This window comes from Talpa occidentalis, unplaced genomic scaffold, assembly GCF_014898055.3.
Source record: "Talpa occidentalis isolate TD23 unplaced genomic scaffold, MPIMG_talOcc4v2.1 talOcc4.8, whole genome shotgun sequence".
In the NCBI taxonomy this organism is placed as follows: domain Eukaryota; kingdom Metazoa; phylum Chordata; class Mammalia; order Eulipotyphla; family Talpidae; genus Talpa; species Talpa occidentalis.
Genome location: NW_023605194.1, coordinates 110,486,509 through 110,506,747, shown reverse-complemented (window position 1 = coordinate 110,506,747; position 20,239 = coordinate 110,486,509). Strand labels below are relative to the sequence as shown.

The following is a 20,239-nucleotide window of genomic DNA, read 5'->3' as shown; positions in this document are numbered from 1 at the left end:
AAACTGAGTCTGCAAACACTTCGAGGTAATGTGGACATGACATTCATTTTCTAGTTTATCGGCGAATTCATCTGCTACTTGCCATGAATCGATCATCATAACCACAATCATTACATCATTACTGTCATCCTCGGACCATCTAGAAACCCAGCTGCATGCATTATTCTAAAGATGGCTTTTCATGTCCTTTATTCAAGTTGCATGAAGATTTGGGGGGCAAAAACACCATGAAGATCATTGAAAAAGTCCTTCGGTGGAATCTGAGCCTGACTTACCTAAACACTACCCACCCCAGGGGCCACCTCTGCCCAGCCCACCACCTTCCACCTCCCAGGCCACAAAAGATTGAACAAGATAATCAGAAAAACCACCCAAGGAAAGAAAAAGGTCGCATCAGTTACATATTCAACAAGCCAGGGAACAAGAAAACCCAAATTGGTTCCAGGTCTCCAGTTTCACCTTAAAGGCAAAGAACTGTAGGCGCTTGTGAGGGCGTCCTCAGAGCCCAGACCCACAGCCTCTCCACGCGGGAGGTGCCCGGCATCTGAAGGAAAACCGCCGCCACAGAAAGGCTCTTCTTTGTTTTCGTTCTTTGCAGTCCTTCAGGAAACCCTTGATAATGTGAAATGTTATTACTGCAAATGTTGGCCCAGGCAAGTTTACTCTAGAGTCTCACTATCACGGACTGTTCACAAAATAAAATCATTTTTAAAGCCGGCGAGAAGAGCCAAGTGCAAACCACAAATCAGAAAACCACCAAGGCGGGCTGCCTGGCTGCCAGCGCCTAATGTGAGCTAATGGGAGGACAACAAGATGTGAGAATTTGATTTTACGATGCTCCGTGTAACATTTGCCAATACAAAGGGGTTGGGCCCAACTTCCCGAGCCTTAAGCAAACATTTGAAGTCATGTTTTACTTTCCCATCAGTTTTAATTCTGTCAAGCGGGGCGTAGAGATGCAGCCTGCCCTTCTCATTTTAAAAGTGCCGTCTGCCCTGGGTGGTTAGAGATTTGCGCCCTATCAGTTCATGGAAGACGAAGATGGGCAGATGGGGAAGGGGCCAGGAAACTAGGATGAAGCTATTTAGTGGCAGTGTCTCAACTGGATTGCAGCTCTGCATTTGTGATTTATTCCAAGGGTGGCAGGGCAGGGGAGAAGGCTCACTGGAGCAACATTCCTCCACCAGTGAAAAAAAAAAAAACTAACTCCAGGGAGAGTCGATCTGGGCAGGATCAGGTTGCCTGGTCTCACAGCAAATGGGATTGGAACTCAAGCATAGCGCTAGTTCCCATCTTTTGTTAAAAAAAAGAGAGGAAGGGAGGGGTGAGAGCAGAGGAAGGAAGGACTATTAAATTGCTTCTGGAAAGAAGCAAATTTAAAAATTTTTATAAATCAAACGATTGTGTCATGTGCCTTGAAATTATACAATCATGTAGGCCAATTTTTCTCCCCAAAAAGAAAAACTGGAAAAAAATGTCAAAAATTTAGCTTCATTTCAAATGCATCTTGAGATCCACTTTTGATCATAATAAATCTCACTCAATATATTAAAAATGAAACATTGCTTAGAATAAGAACGTAAACGTATCTCAATTAGCACAATATTTCAGTAACCATAAACTGGAGACAAGCTTTTCTTATTTTATGTACAACTTATAGTCAAGCTATACTCAAGCTATTATTTTGAAAATTTTTATTAACCTTGATAAAAATTGTGTAAAGTCTGATTTGCAATCTCTCATGTAATAAAAAAATACAAAGTCACAATCCATTGGGTTCTCCTGTTATTAATCCCCCCTGTATAAAAATAGCAAAATACCATATGTAAAAGAATCTGGCAACAGAAAGTGTATTCCTTGATAGAAAAAAATTGCTACAGTTTTATGAAATAAGAATCAAAGAAAGCCATGCAATGTTGGGGCTTGATATATAAATGAGTGTCATTGCAGGTGTTTCTAACCTACCTCAGCCATGGCACCAGCTAGCTCCTTTTGTAGTAAATATACCATGACTTGTGTGTATGTGTGCATTTTCATGTACCTACGCAGACACCAAAACATAAATATACCAGAGACTGTGTATGCTCAGCAGCCATTTGACCAATATTTACCAATATTCACTTAGTCTCATCCCTGTGGAGTGTTCATTACAGTGCCAACAGTAAATTTAACAAAAACAATATTTTAAGAGAAAATTGCCTAAGTGTGTATCCACTGATAAAGCAGCTACTCTGAAATACTTTAAAAGGCTTCTGGAATAAGCTGACTGATGGAGCCCAAGGAAGTGTATTTGTTCTACTATTCACCTGTCATTGACAGGTTAATTGCATAAAAGCTAGACCTTTAATATACAGGGGAGTCAAGCAGCTCATATCCACTAATCACTGTGAAAACCAGTATGGCGTTTATCAAAAAATTAAAAGTGGATTTACAATGTGACCCAGAAATTCCATGTCTGGGCATACATCGAGAAGACCTGAAAGCAGTATTTGAATGACCTATTTGTACACCTGTTCATAGCTTCATTTACAAAAGTGTGGAAGCAACCCAGGTGTCCACTGACAGATGAGCAGGTGACAAAATGTGGTGTATACATATAGTTAGTAGTTAGTCAACCTCAAAAGGACGCAAATTCTGACGCATGCTAGAGCATGGATGAATCGCGAAGACATCAGGCAAAGGGACATAAGTCAGTCACAAAAACCCCTGATTGCACCTACCTGATTGCACCTACCTGAGAAACTGGAGTAGGCAGCTGGATGGAGATGGAAAGTAGAACAAGGTTGCCAGGTTTAGGGGAAGGGGGATAAGGAGATGCCACTCCAAGACTAGGAGTTTCAGTTTTGCAAGAGAAAAAAGAGTCCTGGAGATTGACTACACAAGAATAGGAATATTCTTCACACTTCTGAACTGTACCCTTCAAAACGGCCGTGAAATTCTTTATTGCATGTATTTGCTACAATTAAAACTTATAAAATATAGAAGAATTTTTTGCAATATTTTATAGCAAGATATGGAGGAACCACAAAAACATTTTCTATTGTTCAGAATTTTTTGTTATTTTAAAACACAACCTACTTCAGAGGTAAGGATGAGATTTTTACAATGAATAAAAAAAATGCTCTGTGAAAGATACACAAGCTATGGTGACACATTTGAGATATATTTAATAAAGGTATTTCTATCACACTGAGTGTTGCTACAAATTATTATATAAATGTAACTATAAAAATTTTCAAAGCTGAAAAACTATACTGAAAAAGTGAATGTTAAGCTACTTAATTTTGTTAATTAACAGTAATAAACCTAATTAGCAATATTTCATCAAATTATTATTGAATTAATAATAATGCTACTAATTTAAAATAAATAATCAAATTACAAATTGAAACTAAAGAAAATATTAATTTAAAATAAATATTTAATTATGCTAATTAGTAGTATTCAATAGTAATGGTTTAAGATCCAATGGTGAAGCAATAACAGCAATTTCCAATTTAATCACAAGAACAGTTGGTTAACATTAGGAGTGATGACAATTTCTTACCCAAATTTCAACAGAAATCTTTGTCTAACTGAAAAATTGGAAAATTGATTTTTTAAAAATGATAATCATTTAAAGTGATTTTTAAGAAAATGATAAGATTTAATTATGAGTTCTTTCCATTTGGCCCTACAAATATTTATGAAGCGTCTTTTTTAAGATAAGATAGTCAAAGATTCAGAAATTAATCCAGATTTTAGATTCACTACTTTACAAAGTTTTAAACCATGCTCTAGAAAAAAATTAATAGAAGACTACCAAATCACAAAGCTTTCACTAGTGAGAGTGAAAATGTGTCTTGGTACAATAAACAAAACAAAATCATTTAAAAAATATTTTTCTCATCTCATATAGGCCTATGTTAACCTATTATATATATTTTATAAAGTACACAATATGTCTTAGTATATGTATATAGAACAAATTAATTTTGTTCATACATAAATTTCTTTTTAGTAATATGGATATAAAATTTAGAGAGCACTATTCTAAAAATTCTTGGAAACCAATGAAAAGAATTCTCTGTTTAAAAAATACATGGCCTACGGCCTCCCTGGTGGCGCAGCGGTTGAGCACTGGGTTGTGAAGCTGCCCGCAGCCTGTGCGGCGCCGGTTCGATCCCGGGCTGCTCCCCGGCCACCGGAGGAGGGTCCCACATGGCGCGCAGACCTCTCCTGCCGCCCGCTGCTCCCCTCAGCAGTGTACTTCGGTCCTTCTGCCTGCTCTGCTCCCCGCTCTGGCTCTGGTGAATTCTCTCACCCTCCCGCGCTTCTGACTGTACCCAGTGCTTGTATAAATAAATAAATAAATCTTAAAAAAAAAAAAAAGTACATGGCCTAAAATCGGAAACTGAAGACCAAGATAAGATATGGGAAAAACTTTGCTGTGAAGAAAAGGAAACACAAGAGAAATTCTCATCCATCAGAACTATTCAAGTTTAGTTCTTCCTTAGAGTAGAAATATCAATTCTTCATTTATGAGCAAATACTACATAGCTTCTTTGTTCTTTGTATTAAATACTATCCATGAAAGGTTTCAAGATATATATATCTTCAGTAAAGAATAATACTCTGATGACTGGATCAAGAAGAGGTGGTCTATATACACAATAGAACACTACTCAGCAATCAAAAAAGATAAACATGCCATTCACAGCAACATAGATGGAGCTGGAAGGGATTATGCTCAGTGAAATAAGAAAGAAGGAAAAAGAAAAATATTGGACGGTTTCACTTATATGAGGAATACAGGGAAACCATACAGGGATGGGGGAAAAAAAAAACTAGCAGGCAACTATAAATTGGAGACATTCAGCAGGGAAGGGGATCAAAATGGGAGTGCAGAGCACAAAAGTCTGTGGTGATGGTTCATGGGTATCTTGGTGGTGTAATTTTATGGGGACAACATCTGAGAGGAGAAATCAAACACTGTACAAAAATGAACAATGATGTAAAAATGTATAAATTAAAAATGGAAAAAAGAATAATTCTCTGAGAGTGAAACAACAGATTTGTGTACAGATTTGAATACCTAACACACTTATGCTTTCATAAATAAATTTCCCAAATCTGTTTTGGAACATGATTGGACATATTTAAGTGAATGAATAAATGCATAAACACACACTATACTATTTTCTTTTCATCTGAACTTTCCCTTCATATAAACCCACAGCAATGGCAAAAAAAAAAAAAATTATTTATATCACTAAACAGTTACATTATACCCATTTTTTTTTAATATCTTTCCTTACTTCTTTCATCTTATCTGAGTTTTCTTTGAACTTTGGGGTCATTTCCAACAATTTTAGTCAATGACTTTTTGAGTATATTACTGTGGTAGATTAATTGCAATATAGGCCTTGTTTCTGGTTTAAATTGTGTGCTTTTTCAACAAAGATTAACAGATTTCTTTTTTTTTTAAAGATTTATTTTTATTTATTTATACAAGCACTGGGTACAGTCAGAAGCGCGGGAGGGTGAGAGAATTCACCAGAGCCAGAGCGGGGAGCAGAGCAGGCAGAAGGACCGAAGTACACTGCTGAGGGGAGCAGCGGGCGGCAGGAGAGGTCTGCGCGCCATGTGGGACCCTCCTCCGGTGGCCAGGGAGCAGCCGGGGATTGAACTGGTGCTGCAGAGGCTGCGGGCAGCTTTGCAACCCAGCGCTCAACCGCTGCGCCACCGGGGAGGCCCCTTAACAGATTTCTTTATAACTGGTTTCCAAAAGGTGTATAAGTGTTCTCTAAATTTTATTACTAAAAAGTTATTATCAGGGAGTGGAGTCTACTTCCCACCTCTTGAATGTGGACTAGACTTGAGACCTTAGGTGACCATTGAAATAGGGCAGAAATGATAGTGTCAGTTTCAAGCATGGGCTGCAGCAGGCCTTGCCTATTTCTACCATGTCCCTGGGAACTTTGACTTACCCGGAGAACAAGGCCAGGCTAGGTGAGAGAATATCTAGAAAAGAGCCTACAAATGCGGCCTTGCCTACCCATGGCTGACAGCAGATGCACATGGAGATGGTGCTAAATGCAGAAGAACCACCCAACTGAGTCCAGACGGAACTGCTCACCGACAGAACTGGGAGTTAAATGAAAGGCTACTATCTTAAACAACTAAGTTTTGAGGTCACATTGTGGTGATAGATAAAACTACATTCAAGGCAAAATAAAAAGATGGCAGCGATGTAGTCATTTCTACTCAACAAGGCGCCTTCTCCTTGGAGGTCTTTTAATATGGCGCCCACTGAGGCACTTTAAAAAGATCTGAATTTCTCTGAGATGATATGGGAGATTTGGTGTGCTTACAGAAGTGTTTTTTTCTCTGGGGAAGTAAATGTTTATAGTTCTCATCATATTCTCAAAAGAGTTGGTCTCCACCCAAAGGTGAATATCGTGTAGTCACAGAAAAGACGGAGACATTTGTAAAAAATGATGATATGATGCATTAGACCCTATCCCAGAATTGTGGGCCAGGCACTATGGCGATACAGAGAAGGAAACATCAAATCTCCAAGGAATTCTGAGAATTTCTCAAAGAAATTATTTTTCCCAAGTGTGAAAAGTTATGCCACAGACAGAAAGAGCCTTTCAGACAGTTGGGTGGCAGGTACAACAACCAGGCGATGCCCAAGAGCCTAACTTACTTAAGGAAGGTCAAGGGGCTTGGAGTGGTTTTAGAGTAAGAGACACAATTAAGGTTAAGGCATGGAAGACAGCACCGAGAAAGACTGCAGTCAAGGTACTCAGAGCACGCGTACACACACACATGCACGCACGCGCACACACACACACGTGAGCTAGGGGATTTGAATGTTAAAACTATCAGGATCCATCACAAAAGGTGGGACAAGGAGAGAAATGTGAGACCCACATTTTAGAAGAACTCTCTGGTGACAGAGAGGAAAATGTCTTGCTTGGAGAAAAGACAAGTGTAAACTGGCACTCGTGAGGCAGAAACGGCGGAGGCCTGAATTCAAGCACTGGCACGGGAAGTCAGAAGGTAAAATCACCAGGATTTTGCCTATTCCCTGAGCAGATTACCTAGCAGTTACCTGTTCACTGACCGGGTATAGAGATGAGAAAATAATTCTTTTCTTTTTCTTTTCTTTTTTTGTAACTTTATTTTTATTTTTTTTTTAAAGATTTATTTATTTATACAAGCACTGGGTACAGTCAGCAGCACGGGAGGGTGAGAGAATTCACCAGAGCCAGAGCGGGGAGCAGAGCAGGCAGAAGGACGGAAGTACACTGCTGAGGGGAGCAGCGGGCGGCAGGAGAGGTATGTCCGCCATGTGGGACCCTCACCCGTCGGCCGGGGATCGAACCGGCGCTGCCAGAGGCTGGGGGCAGCTTCACAACCGCAGCGCTCAACTGCTGCGCCACCGGGGAGGCCCATGTAACTTTATTTTAATTAGAGTCACATTGGCTTACAACACTGGAGATGATACGCAGGTACAGGGTCTCACCTCTTCAGGGAGGTCGCCACCCCTGGCCCACTGAGGCCGGATGACACTTGATGATGGCACAAATGGAAACGATGATAAAATTCACTGAGGAGAGACTGCTAAAGATGTGCACTGGAAAGAGACTTTTCAAATCCCATTTTGGACATGTCCAACTACAGATGTGTGCAGCACGGCTAAAGCCCCCAGAAGTGGTGAAGGTTAGAGATTTGGGATTTATTAGTTAGAACTTCTGAGGAGTCTACTTGGGGGCAGTGGAGCACAGAAGAGAAAATCAAGAGTCACATGTTCTACCTGAAAATACTGAGAACATCTCAGGAACCCTGCCTAGGGCAAAGGGTCCTTAAAGAATCGCCAGCTTTTTCTCAGGACCTGGAGCAAAGGAGGGGCATTTCCAGCCAAGGCCTGTGCACAGAAGCTGGAGGTCAGTGGCCTGTCCCTGGGACTGCACTGTGGGTGAGGCCCCACTCCACACCTTCCTCTCAGCCGCTGGCCATCCAGCATCGCACAGACTGATGCTACTTGAACCAACACCTCCTCAGAACTGGAAGGATAACAGTGGAGACGAGAGATGCCCTCAAATGCTACCCAGGCAGGATCAGCTGGCACCAATGAAATGGAAAACGTCTAAAGTTATGTTGAAACAAAGCCTCACTGTAGACTGAAAGTTCCAGGGAATAAATTATTTGCTCTCAAGGCCACATGCCTGACTCATGCACCCCAGATAACTGCTTAGAAGTCTCCTGCTTCTGTATCCCAGCTGGCTTTAAAGTGACCCGGCTTTAGGCAATAAATATTCAGTTGCCTAATTGCTCAGGGCTCAGACTTTGGAGCAGAATCTCCTCTGAGCCCACCGGCATTAATAAAAAACTTCCCTCCTCCTCCTCTCTGAGTGCTGCTTGGTTCCCTGACGAAATTTCTGCCTAACACCAAGGGCTATGGAGACACGTCCGCTTTGTAAGGTACAGTCACAAAGCCGGTGGGAATGCATGAAGACAACCAGAAGCAAGGACGGAGCAGAGGTCACCAGCGGCAGCCTGCTTTTGGCTGAGCCAACAAATGAGTTTTGTCTGCCTGGCCCAATGCGTTTATAAAATTGCTATCTGTCAACATGGAAACACGAAGAGATTTAATCCAGACAAATAAATCAATTTCCAGTTTCCTCTAGAAAAATTAGAAGATATTGCAACACTGAATTCGTGTTTTCACTTAGCAGTGTTTGGAGGCGCTAAGAGGCAGGACTAGTTCAGGAGAACCTATGTCCTTCAATCAGTCGCTGTTCTCATTGGTTTCACTAATTTTACCTGCCTGCTCCCTGGAACATCCGAGTCTGTGACCCTCTGGGTAGAGTCAGAGGAAAAGCCTAAAAAGAAAAATGAAAGAATTTGCCTTTTGCTAAAAGTAAGCTCTTTGAGATCAGACCTTGTGCTTCATTCATCTTGTCATCGCACAGCTCTCTGACCTGGGTTCTGCACGTAACAGATGTCCCCTAAGCATTTTCTGAAGTTTGTTTGACTTGGGATAAGTCAGTGTTTGCATACAATTGCACTTTCTTAAATCTGAATTCACTCAATAGCTTGTTCATAATTTATTCCCCTTAAGCGTCTACTCTGAGCATAGAAACGGAACAGTAAACCGTTATTGTATGTCTAATTCACTTTAAATGGAAGCATCTTATGAAACCTCTATTACTTTCTGTGGTAAGTCGTAAGAATTTGCATATCCACAGTTAAGTTGAATAGGGAGTTCTGTCTCATGCAAAGACTATGATAAAAACCTCAAAGTTTTAATCTGTGATATAGAAAAAAATAATGAAGAATATCAAATCACAAAACTTTCACTCGTGAGAGCAACACAGATAGAAAAACACTTGTAACAAAAATTTCCTTTTTAGTTGATTGGGCCTTTTCTTTAATTTTCCCTGCCATTCTTCACTTAGATAGATAATAGACAAGGACGGAGATCTCATGTTTTGATGCGTGGAACAGTAAGGGAGGGAGATAAAGGAGAAATTTCCATCTCAAAGAGAATGCAACCACATAATTAGAATCTGTTGAATCAGAAGCAGCAAGTTTCAGTGACTTTGCAATAAGTTCTTGTTGCAATCTGGAAATATAAAAGAATTAGATTTTCAAGGTAACAGATATGCCACAACTACCTATCTGTAGGTCCTCAACCACTGTATTTTGAATTTCTCATTTTTCAGTTAACTGAAGAAAGCAATAAATGAGTGCATAATAAAAATAAGATACAGCAAATCTGATATGAAATTTAGGAGATCAATAATAAAATTGACAGTAGTAACTTTCTTCCCACTTTCAATTGCTTCCACAAATCAAAAGTAATACAAATAAATTTTATTGAATGACATTTTCTCATTAATCACAGAAAGGCCCTTCTGTTAACCTCTCACCTTTCCCAACGGGGCTGAGAACGTTAATAAACTGATAAAATGAAGATTCTATCAGAATATTTTTAAAAACCAAAACTGTCTTTAATGAGGAAGAATAATGTACATTCGGTTTTCAAGCCAATTTCCAAAAAAAAAAGTCATCAAAAAAGAATCAGAATGTCGGCTGTACCCAACAAATGGATTTTTTTCACGATCTCTTTTTAAAGTGAGACAGAGACGGATTTGAATGAGCTTCCCAGTTCACCTTGATTAAATCAGAGTTTCAGAGAAAGTAACACAGCAGAACTTGAGAAATGCAAGTTCAAGTTCAGCTAATGAAGGGACAAAGACTAATTTCAGCTGAATGGTCCCCCCTTTTCTGTGTCAGCTCTGAGCTCTATCAGGCCCTCCAGAACAAAAGGCTCAGACCCTCCCACTGGGAATCTTTAGCTGGAGCCCTGGGCACTATTGTTGATTTTATCCTAAAGGGCTTGGGAACATATTTTATAAACATGAAAATAGAGAACAAGGAAGTGTGAGAAACATTCAGTGAAAGAAGGTCAATGGAAATAGCTGTCAATACCACACTGGATTACTTTAAGATGATGTAGGTAGATGTTTTTCTGGTGGGTGTGTTTTGTCAGACAGAGGCTTGAAAATGATATTCACTTGTCTCTTTCCTCACATGTGAAAATAATCACAGTTTCCCAGGGAAGAATCTCCCGCTGGGTCACCAACCGCTGGGTTCATCCTCTCATGCAACCAAATACCTTATTTTCAGCCTAAGACTCAAAGATGCTTTCTTTGGACAAATCAACATTGGCTTCATGTATGGAAATTCTCCTTCCTAGGGTTTGTTACCCAATGCGAGTAAAACACTGGAATTCCATGACACCTGCAAACCATTTCTCCTCTTCTGAATGGATTTGGCACAGCTAAGTATGGAATCAGCTCTAGAAAGCCAGGGACAGACCTGCCAAACGAAGGCTATTTCAGGATGTCTCCGCTATTGTTATTTTCCTTTTAAATAAAAATGAAATAACGAATCACACTGTAACACCGCAATGAATTTTGCACAAACAAACAGGAAGGCATTATTTCTTGACCTTCCCATGTGTGCGAAACTTATTTTGAATTGGAACAAACAACCTGAAAATGTACGCTATTCACACATGGCATCTGATGGAACAGTTGCTTATGAGACTCGGAATGAAGAGAAACTACATCAATTGAGAGAGGGCTGCCAGAAATGGATATTAAAACCCCAAAAGCTTTCTCAGTTTAAGTTAAGGAGTAAAATTAGTCTCCTACAAATCCTACCCCTAAATCAAAAGACGAAAATCATCCAGCTTTAGTATGCAGCCCTTTCCAACTAACCATATGAATAATTCAGTCTAAGAAAGCTACTATTATCCAGCATGGAATCTCTAATATGCAATAGAAAGTTTTCTCAGGATCTCAGAGGAGTTCCAAGATTGCATTTCTCGTGACAAATGGTGGTTATGACTACCTAAAACTCTACCACAAAATATAAACTTGACAGAAGACTAGAAATCTCTTCAGTTAAGCAGTCAGTATCTATGGCCAACTGGAAGAGACATGCCCAACATAAATCTATATTCCATCTTTGATTCAGTGAATAGAGGGTCTACCACATGCTTGGCACCATGATGGGAGATGGGGTGTGAACAAGACAGACATGTACTTTTCTCAAAGTAAAAAGAGTCTCACTCTCCAATGCTGGGCTTGCCAGCTGTAACTGGCAATAACATTTCAGACTGAAGAAGTTACTATTATCATGCACAATAATACCAAGGCATCATTATCCTTAATGTCAGAAAGAAAGAACTCTTAGTTCCAATTCTCTCAAAGTCAAACTATTGATGGGATTTCAGAGAAAAATATGCTTAAATTATTTTCATTAGCAAAAAAAAAAACAATTTTTTTTTTTACATAGAACTTGCTGTAGATGGGATGCTTAATTCCTCCCAAATTCATATGCTGAAATCCTACCTCCCCATGTGATGGTATTAGGAGATGGGACCTTTGTGGGGGGGGGGGTGTTTAAGATGAGATGAGGTCAAGTGGGTGAGGCCTTTGTGAAGGAGATTAGTGCCATTATCCATTATAAAGTCACAAGGGAGGGCCTCCCAGGTGGTGAAGCCGGTTAAGTGCTGGGCAGCACCCCACATGGCATGCAGACCTCTCCTGCCGTGCCCGCTGCTCCCTGCAGCAGCGTATTTCGTCAGTCTGCCTGTTCTGTTCCCCACTCTGGCTCTGGTGAATTCTCTCACCCTCCCGTGCTTCTGACTGTACCCAGTGCTTGTATAAATAAACAAATAAATCTTTTTAAAAAATAAATAAATAAAGTCACAAGGGAGTTTTCTTCCTCTCTGTTTTGGTGAAGTCAGTGGAGAAAAGGATCTGTAGTTCTGAAGAGGATCATCACCGAACCCATCCATTCTGGCACCTTGATCTTGGACTTCAAGCCTCCCAAACTGTGAGAAATAAATATCTGTTGTTTATAAGCCACTCAGTCTATGATACTTTTGTTATAGCAGCCTGAACTAAGACAGAGCTGGTGTGAACTGATTTTTTCGTTTTGTTTTGTTTTATTTGCTGTTAATGTTGTTTTGCTTCTGTCTTCTCTCCTTGTAGATCAAATTATGAGTGAATTGGAGTTGAATAACATTACCAGACACAAAATATTCTCACTTAGAGATTTGGCATAGAGCTGTTCCAGACAGACATCACCTTTATCATAATCACCATCCTCATAATCATCATCCTCAAGCAGTGCCTGCCCTGTCAATCTATTTATTATATTCATAAAATATGTTAGGATCACTCAAATGGCACCACAGTTTTGTTCGTAGAACGTATCTCAATATGTATCTGCATATATTGAATAGTTAGTGAATCAGGCACTTTAGTACTTTACAGACCCAAGTTGGCAAATGAAGATGGGCTGGGGCTGTATGGAAGTGTAATAAAAAATCTAATAAAACATTTGAGAAAACTCACATCTGTGGACAGATGGGAAGCATTATGTAATACAGGTCATTGCTACAGCAACCTCTAACCCCCCTGGCTACTGCTGCTGGGCCAAGGTTGAGTGCAAAGGGCCTCTGTGAGTTTTCTTTCTCTGTCAGCATTCAGAGAAATCATTTTTAATCTGTCTAAAATAAACTATGCAAATAGAGAGGCTTTGACCCACACCCATGAAAATAATGTACAAAATACCCCAAATCTTTGACCCAGGAACCAAGGTCTCTCTGCTTATATTTGTTTGTTTTTTTGAAAACATAATATTTCCATGAATATACTTTGCTACTTGCAGAAGCTTTTCTCTCTGAAAAACACACTAGATGTTAATGCCCAGGTGGGCTCCTCTGAGTAGCGTGGGGAGTAATTCCAGAGGTGATCAAGCAATCAGTTATACAAACCACAAAACAGAATGAGAGAGCACTCTGGAATTTTTAAAAGGCTACATTCACCAGACTCTGTGAGTATTATGAAATTAATACTCAGGAATCCTCACTTTAAAGAGAATTTAATATATGTGTGGGTGTGTATAAATTTTACTGAATTTCAGAGTAACATTAAAATGTCTTCTTTCCATCTACTAATTAATCTTCAAATTGATATTCTAGAATGCTTTTCTTTCCTGGGTGCAAATTTGTCTCCTATGGTATTAAATACTTAGGGTACACAAATATGGACAGTGGGAGTTAGGAGAAAGAGGAGAATCTATTTCAGCAGCATCTGAGTGAAGCACCATCAAAGAGAATTTTGGCAAGTGTGTCTTCCCAAGGGAAAAGATGGAACAATTGTACAAGCTTTTTGGGTCACCTGTACTTGGATTCAGCCCTATCACCTTTTTGGCCATGTGACCCAAGACATGTCCTTAAACATTTATGACTCATCCCCTCACCTGTAAAATGAATATAATAACACCTACCTCCTAAAATTGTTGTGAAGTTTAAATGAATTATTATGTCTGAAGCACGAAGAATAGTGTCTAGTACTTAATCAATGTTAGTAATTATTATTGCTCTGTTTCAGACCAAGTTACAACAACAACAAAAAAAATCAACTAAAGTTGTTGTTCAATTTAGAATCCAAGTAGCAATGCCAGTGAAAATCAATGACCTCAAAGTGCTTAGTAAATGTGCCATGAGTCAGTTCTTAAAAATTTTCATTAAATGCTGGATCATTTATCACACACTTGTGGTTAGCTCTCTAAGACTCTTTTGGTCGCTCAATGCCAAAGAACTGCTAAAATGAGGACTATCACTGAAAAAAGGTGTGTGTCTAAGTCTCCCAGTACGAAGTCCTAAGAACAAGGGCTGCAAAGTAGAGATTAACTACTAAACACATAGGTTGGAAAGATGAAGTTTCCCAGGTCAGAAAATACAGAATGTCATAGATGAAATTAGAACTTGGTACTGTGGCTCATAGAATACTTTATTATAAAACTTTTTTGAGAAGTATGGCTTTGTAGACAACATTATAATGAATGCTGCTATACCCATATCACCCTGCTGAAACAAAAACAAAGCATTCTGAGTAGACTCAGAGCTTCCATGTTAAGCAATTACAAAAGACACCATTCTTGTTAGAATGGAATGTGAGTGATTCCCTTGGAGGATAACACATTGTAACATGCTGAAGGGTATCCTCTGGGGTTGAGTGATGCAGCAAGCAACCTGGCCCAATCAAAGAACTCCAGCAACCACTTCCATGTATCATTCAGGAGCCACCATCTTGAATTTGGTTATCCCCAAACCTATTTCTATATTTTTAATATAGATAGATAGATAGATAGATAGATAGATAGATAGATAGATAGATAGATAGATATAGATACAGATATATACTATCTATATAGTTTTGAGCTTCATATAAGCAGTATCAATCTTAATGAATCCTTGGGACCCTCTTCGTTTCTCAACCGCTGCAACTTGTTTTTTTTCTGCAACTTGGATTCAACATTGTACTTCCAAGATATATTCCCATGATGTCTACAGCTCCAGTTCATTCATTTTCACTGTTGAATAGTATTTCATTATATAATTAAACCAGTTTATTTACTTATTCATTCTCTTCTTTATGAACAGTTAGGGTTCCTTTTTTCCCATTCTTTTTGAATGCAAGCAAGTATTCCATAAATGTCAACTATGACTTCAGGTCTTATTTCACTGTACTGGTGAGTAATAACTATTCCGTACCCTCCTTGCGTTCCCTCTGCAAATCAGTATCTAAAAAGCTTAAAACTATATTAATCAAACTTCCTCACAGCAAGAAATCTACATATGATTTAGGTTAGGCCAGTCAGGAAAGGTTTCCAGCCTGCAAGTAAGAGCTATTGCACACCTGCCATTTCTGCTGCTTCTGTTGATACTCATGTCATAGAGGTCCTGGATTTCCCCACGTGATGACATTCAGTCCTAATGTCCAGTCATTTCGTAAGGTCTGAGAAGCAGGGATAGATTTTATCTGAGTCATTGCAGATCTGGAACTAGCCACAGCCATTTTCTGATGCTGTGAGTTTCTAGACTGTGGCAGCTTCCCAATCAGGGTAGTGGGTGATTGGTTTTAGGACTGGCAGCTTCCTGATCAGAGGAGAGTTGGGAGTGTAACGTTTCATTCTCTCCCTGAAAGCACAGTAGATTTACCATGATGTCTAAGCTTAGATTTTACTGTGAAGCTTAGACAGGTCCCTGATGGTCATTGGTTCTTATAAAAAGTGCAAAAGCAAGGTATTTTAACTACCATAAATTAAGGCTATTTTCTCCTTCCAATCAGATTTCCATTCAGTTACATTTGTTTTCAGAGAAGATGGAGTGGCCTCACTCACTTGTGAGACCCAGTGAAGGAGAAATTGAATTAGGAGCAGATGTAGGTTAGGTTAGCAGACATACCTTTGTATTTGCAGTCACTCCTAATGATTGCTGTGTGGACATATCCAGCTCTGTGACATGAGAAGCTGATCCGGCGATCCTACAGCAGTCTGAGGGTGTTCTACAGTGTAGCACTAGAGGAGTTGGGAGTAGAGGAGTGATGACATTTAAAATTAACACAGCCAGGGCCTCCCTGGTGACCTAGGGGTTAAGTCTCAGTGCTATCACTGCTATGGCCTGAGTTCCATCCCCATCCAGGGAGCTGACCCTCATATGGTCCAGTAGACCTCTCCTGTCTCACCTGCTGCACCCCTTAGCAGTGTATTTCAGTAAATCCGCCTGTTCTCCCCAGTCTGTCTCTAGCGAATCCTCTCATCCCCTGCACCTCTGGCCAATACCCCAGTTCTACACAAAGATAAACTTAAGAAAATAATAAGTGTAAATAAAATTAACACAGCCAGAAGTTAATCTATGGAAAACTTCCAAATATTATAGTTCATATAAAAAAAGCCTTGATAGTGGTTTCCCCAGAATTTTGACAGTACCAAAAATTTGCATGGCATTATCAATAAATAACTTGCAAAGATGAAAGTAATTTTCTAAACCACCAATAATCTAAAAAAATTCAGTTACTCACAACAAAGGAAACATTGAATTATCATTTTCCTCTCTACATAAAAGTGATACTACAAAAAATTATTACCAAATAAATAGGCAACCGAAGGGTACAAATGTAAGAGAAAAATTATAAAGTTGCATTAAGTCTTCAGTTAACAAAAATATATTACTTTTCTGGATTTTGTGATGTTTGAGGTAAATGTCAGATTTTTGGATTTTGTTGTAACGTCTTCTCTTACCATGAATAAATTTCGAATGTCATACCTAATTTTGTCATTTATAATGAATTTTTTCCTTAAAAAGCTGCCAATAATACATTCAACTCATGCCTTCAACAAACTGGGTCCTACTCTGTCAATCATGAATCATTTGCTTATACTCTTCTAAAATGGATTCTATTCTCTCAGTGGAATTCTAAATAATTAGGTAATTAGTATAAGGTAGGTTGTAGTCAACAAAATTTCAAGGATACAGACAGTAGAATTCACTATTTCATCTGAGTGGATTTGCAAGTTGTGATAATTCCATTAGCAACAGATGAAAAATTATGCTTGCTGAGAATGAAGTGCCTATCAAAGCTGGGCAGACCAGTTGGCTGATGCACAAGCCCTTATGGTAGTGATGAGGAATGAGAAAGGGGGGGGGGGTGAGGAGACAAATTTCATCTGCATTGGGAGTGGGGGAGAGAGAAAGAGAGAGAAGGAAGAAATGAGGAACGGAAGCAGGGAGGGACCAGGCGCCTCACTTTAAATTCTTAACTCAGTAGAGATAGAAAGGTTCTCAAGCTGTGGCATTCCTAAGAATCCCCTGAAAAGTTTGATATAGCACAGACTGCTGACTCCTCAACACCCAGGTTTTCCAATTTGGTAGAGCCTGAGAATTTGCATATCCAACAATTTCAAGGAGATGCTCAAGCTGTTGATCCAGGCATCACACTTGGAGAACTAGTGCATTACCTCTTGTACCTGCAGAGCAGACAACTAAAAATCAGATCCAGCTAGTTACTAAAATACAACTTAAATCCACAGCCTCACTTGCCTGTTATGTGAAAGCACACTCGTTAGGGAAGAGCCGGACACTAGGAATTGGAATGGGGACATCTGAATGGACCTGATGACTCTAAGTACCTGAACATCCAAGGCCCACTTATATGTAAACTTCAAAATCACGAAGTATAAACAGTAGCTGTTATCATTATTATTATTCATCAGTGGAGAAATAGTTTATTAGTATGTAAAAAAGCATGACTTGAACCTTTTATTGAAATCATAACAAGGCTAATGTTAATTAGCATTAGTTCACATTAGCTAATTAACATTAGCCTTGTCACAGACACAACAAATTAACATTAACCTTGTTAAAGACACAACAAATTTCAAATGATAATAGCTTATAAAGCAAAGGTTTATTTTTTCACTCACATTTCATGGGAAGGCCTGATCCACTACAGCTATTTTTGGCAGTGGGTAGGTTGTAGCTCTGCTTTATCTGTCTTCACATTCTGGAACCCAGGCTAAAGAAGTAGCCCCTTTGTGGGACATGGCAGAAGGAAAAGAGTCAAGCACACAATGTCTCAAACCTTCTGCTCAGACGTGAGCTATACCATGCCTGCTTGCATCCTACAGGCCAAAGGAGTTGTGAGACTAAGTTCAATATCAATGAGACAAAGAAGCAGAGTAACTGAATGAGCAAATGGATACTGGCCAGACCTAGGCAATAAAACTGACCCACAACCTGGGCAGTAACCAGCCCAGGAAGCCAAACCACAACCTCTGCAGCAATCGACCCAAATGGTCAGATCGTGGTCAATGACTGTTGGACTTTTTTTTTTTTTTTTTTTTTTTGGCCCTTGCTTCCAACTCAGGATCAACCAGAGAAAGCTAAATATGCTCTCAAACCAATCACATAACACTCCTCGCTTCTACTTACCCACCTCCAGCCTCCCCAAGCCAACCACCTCCAATCAGCATACCTGAAGCCGCCCCTTTCTTCACTAATAGCTCCCCAACTCCCCTGCTTGCCTTTGACTCTCTGCCAAATGCAAGTGATGAAGGCTGACTGCCCTGCTATATGGCAAACTCTGAATAAATAGTCTCTGTTTGTTCTCATTTGGGTGGTCTTTGCTTATTTCCCACAAAATACATTTCCCTCCTATGGTGGCAAGGTAGAGTGCGGAGCGTTACTGCAAATCACATGGCAATGGGTGAGGATGAATAATCTTCTTTGAGGGAAAGGGAGACTAAACAGAGGGTGGACAATAATGAAGCAAGTCCCCCAAAGCTGAAATCCATTCCAAAATCAGGCCTGCATTCCATCGCTCAACTGTTAACCAAATCTAATTGCTTTCTGTTTTTCAGCCTGGTGGGTTAAATCAGATAATGCGTGACCACTTTGATATAATAAAATACTAACCTGGTCTTCCCAGATTAGTGGGTCTGTTTCTCCAGATAAAAAGCCCCAGCAGCGCAGGCCCAGCTTTGTCCACAAGATATGCACACATGAGAAGGATGTGACCGCCAGCCCATAAGTGGATAAGAGCCTGTCAGTACCAAAGGTCTTCAAGCAACTCTGCGTCCCTCTGTCTCCCTGTCCACTCTGCCCAGTAATGTTCTGCAGAACCTGCATTCCTTTGCCCCCAAGCCCCTACCCAGTCAAAGAAATTCAACTCGTTCTCCCAAGCTCTGCTTCCCCACATGTGATAGAAGCTCATTCTCCTGGCTTTAGGGGAAGTAGATTTGAGTCTTGGAGCTCCTGCTTCCTGCTGACCTCCTCCATATTAAAGTCTTTTCCCAAAACCCTGAGTGGCATATATTTGGCATTTATGCATATCAGGAAGAGTCCTGGATTTCTAGGTAACAAAATCACAATCTGCCAGAGTTTACTGCTCTGTATTATTGATAACCATTTATTAAAGTTTCCTTGTCACACACTGGCCAGAAGCCAATGCCACATCTTTGCGGGGTTTTGTTATGCAGCATTTCATTCCTGGTACCAATCTGAGTATTAATCACCTTGCGGTAATAGAATGACACACCTAATCTCTGTGGCTTAGAAAGTAAAGGTTCATCCAGCACATATGTCATAGGCTACAGGTAGGTTCTGACTGTTACCCACAAGATTTCTCATCCTCTGACCCAGGCTAAAGAAGTGGCTTCTAGTGGCACATGAAAGACAGTGTTACAGTCAACCACCCAACAGCATTTATCACATCTGCTCAAAGACCATTGGCCAGGGCCTCCCCGGTGGCACAGCGGGTTGAGGGCAGCATTGTGAAGATGTCCGCAGCCTCTGCATTGTGGGTTCAGTTCCCGGCTGGCCAGGGAGATACCCACATGGCGCGGTAGACCTCTCCTATCTTGCCTGCTGCTCCCCTCAGCAGTGTATTTCAGACGGCTGCCTGTTCTGCTCCCCACTCTGTCTCTGGTGAATCCTCACCCTCCCACGTGGGAACTGCAGTAGGTAAAAAAGTACAATCCTCTCACAAGGCAAGAGTGAGCAAATAATTAGGGGAATAATATATTTACCACCTTAGTAAAGAATAGAATCATTTGGGAAATATGTTGTTCTCTCTTGATGTTGATAAAATAAAATAATAAATAAATTGATTTAAAATCCCCTTTAAAACTTTGATATAAAGGAAAAGATAAAAACAGGCCATGTAGCATTTCCTTATGTTCCCATTGCTTTGCTTTTCACTCCCACCCTTGTCATACATAAAGTTGTAATATGTCCCATAGAAGAAAAGAAAACAATGTTCCCCATTCACTCTGCTCACGTGGCGTCCTAACACCACCAAGACCACGGAAGGAACACTGC

The 20,239-nt window shown here is 40.0% G+C and overlaps 1 protein-coding gene across 7 annotated transcripts in view; it reads right to left on the bottom strand.

Moving 5' to 3' along the window:
- The window catches only part of ANAPC10 (anaphase promoting complex subunit 10), a 158,485-nt gene that overhangs the window by 23,292 nt on the left and 114,954 nt on the right, over positions 1-20,239 (bottom strand). For 6 of the 7 annotated variants that reach the window (XM_054689895.1, XM_037496241.2, XM_037496242.2 and 3 more), the window contains one exon: positions 15,827-15,939. The gene's annotated coding sequence lies outside the window, so the exon portion shown is untranslated. Of the gene's footprint in view, positions 1-12,346; positions 12,401-15,826; positions 15,940-20,239 lie in introns of those variants that run through there. The other variant, XM_054689896.1, reaches the window with a different exon arrangement.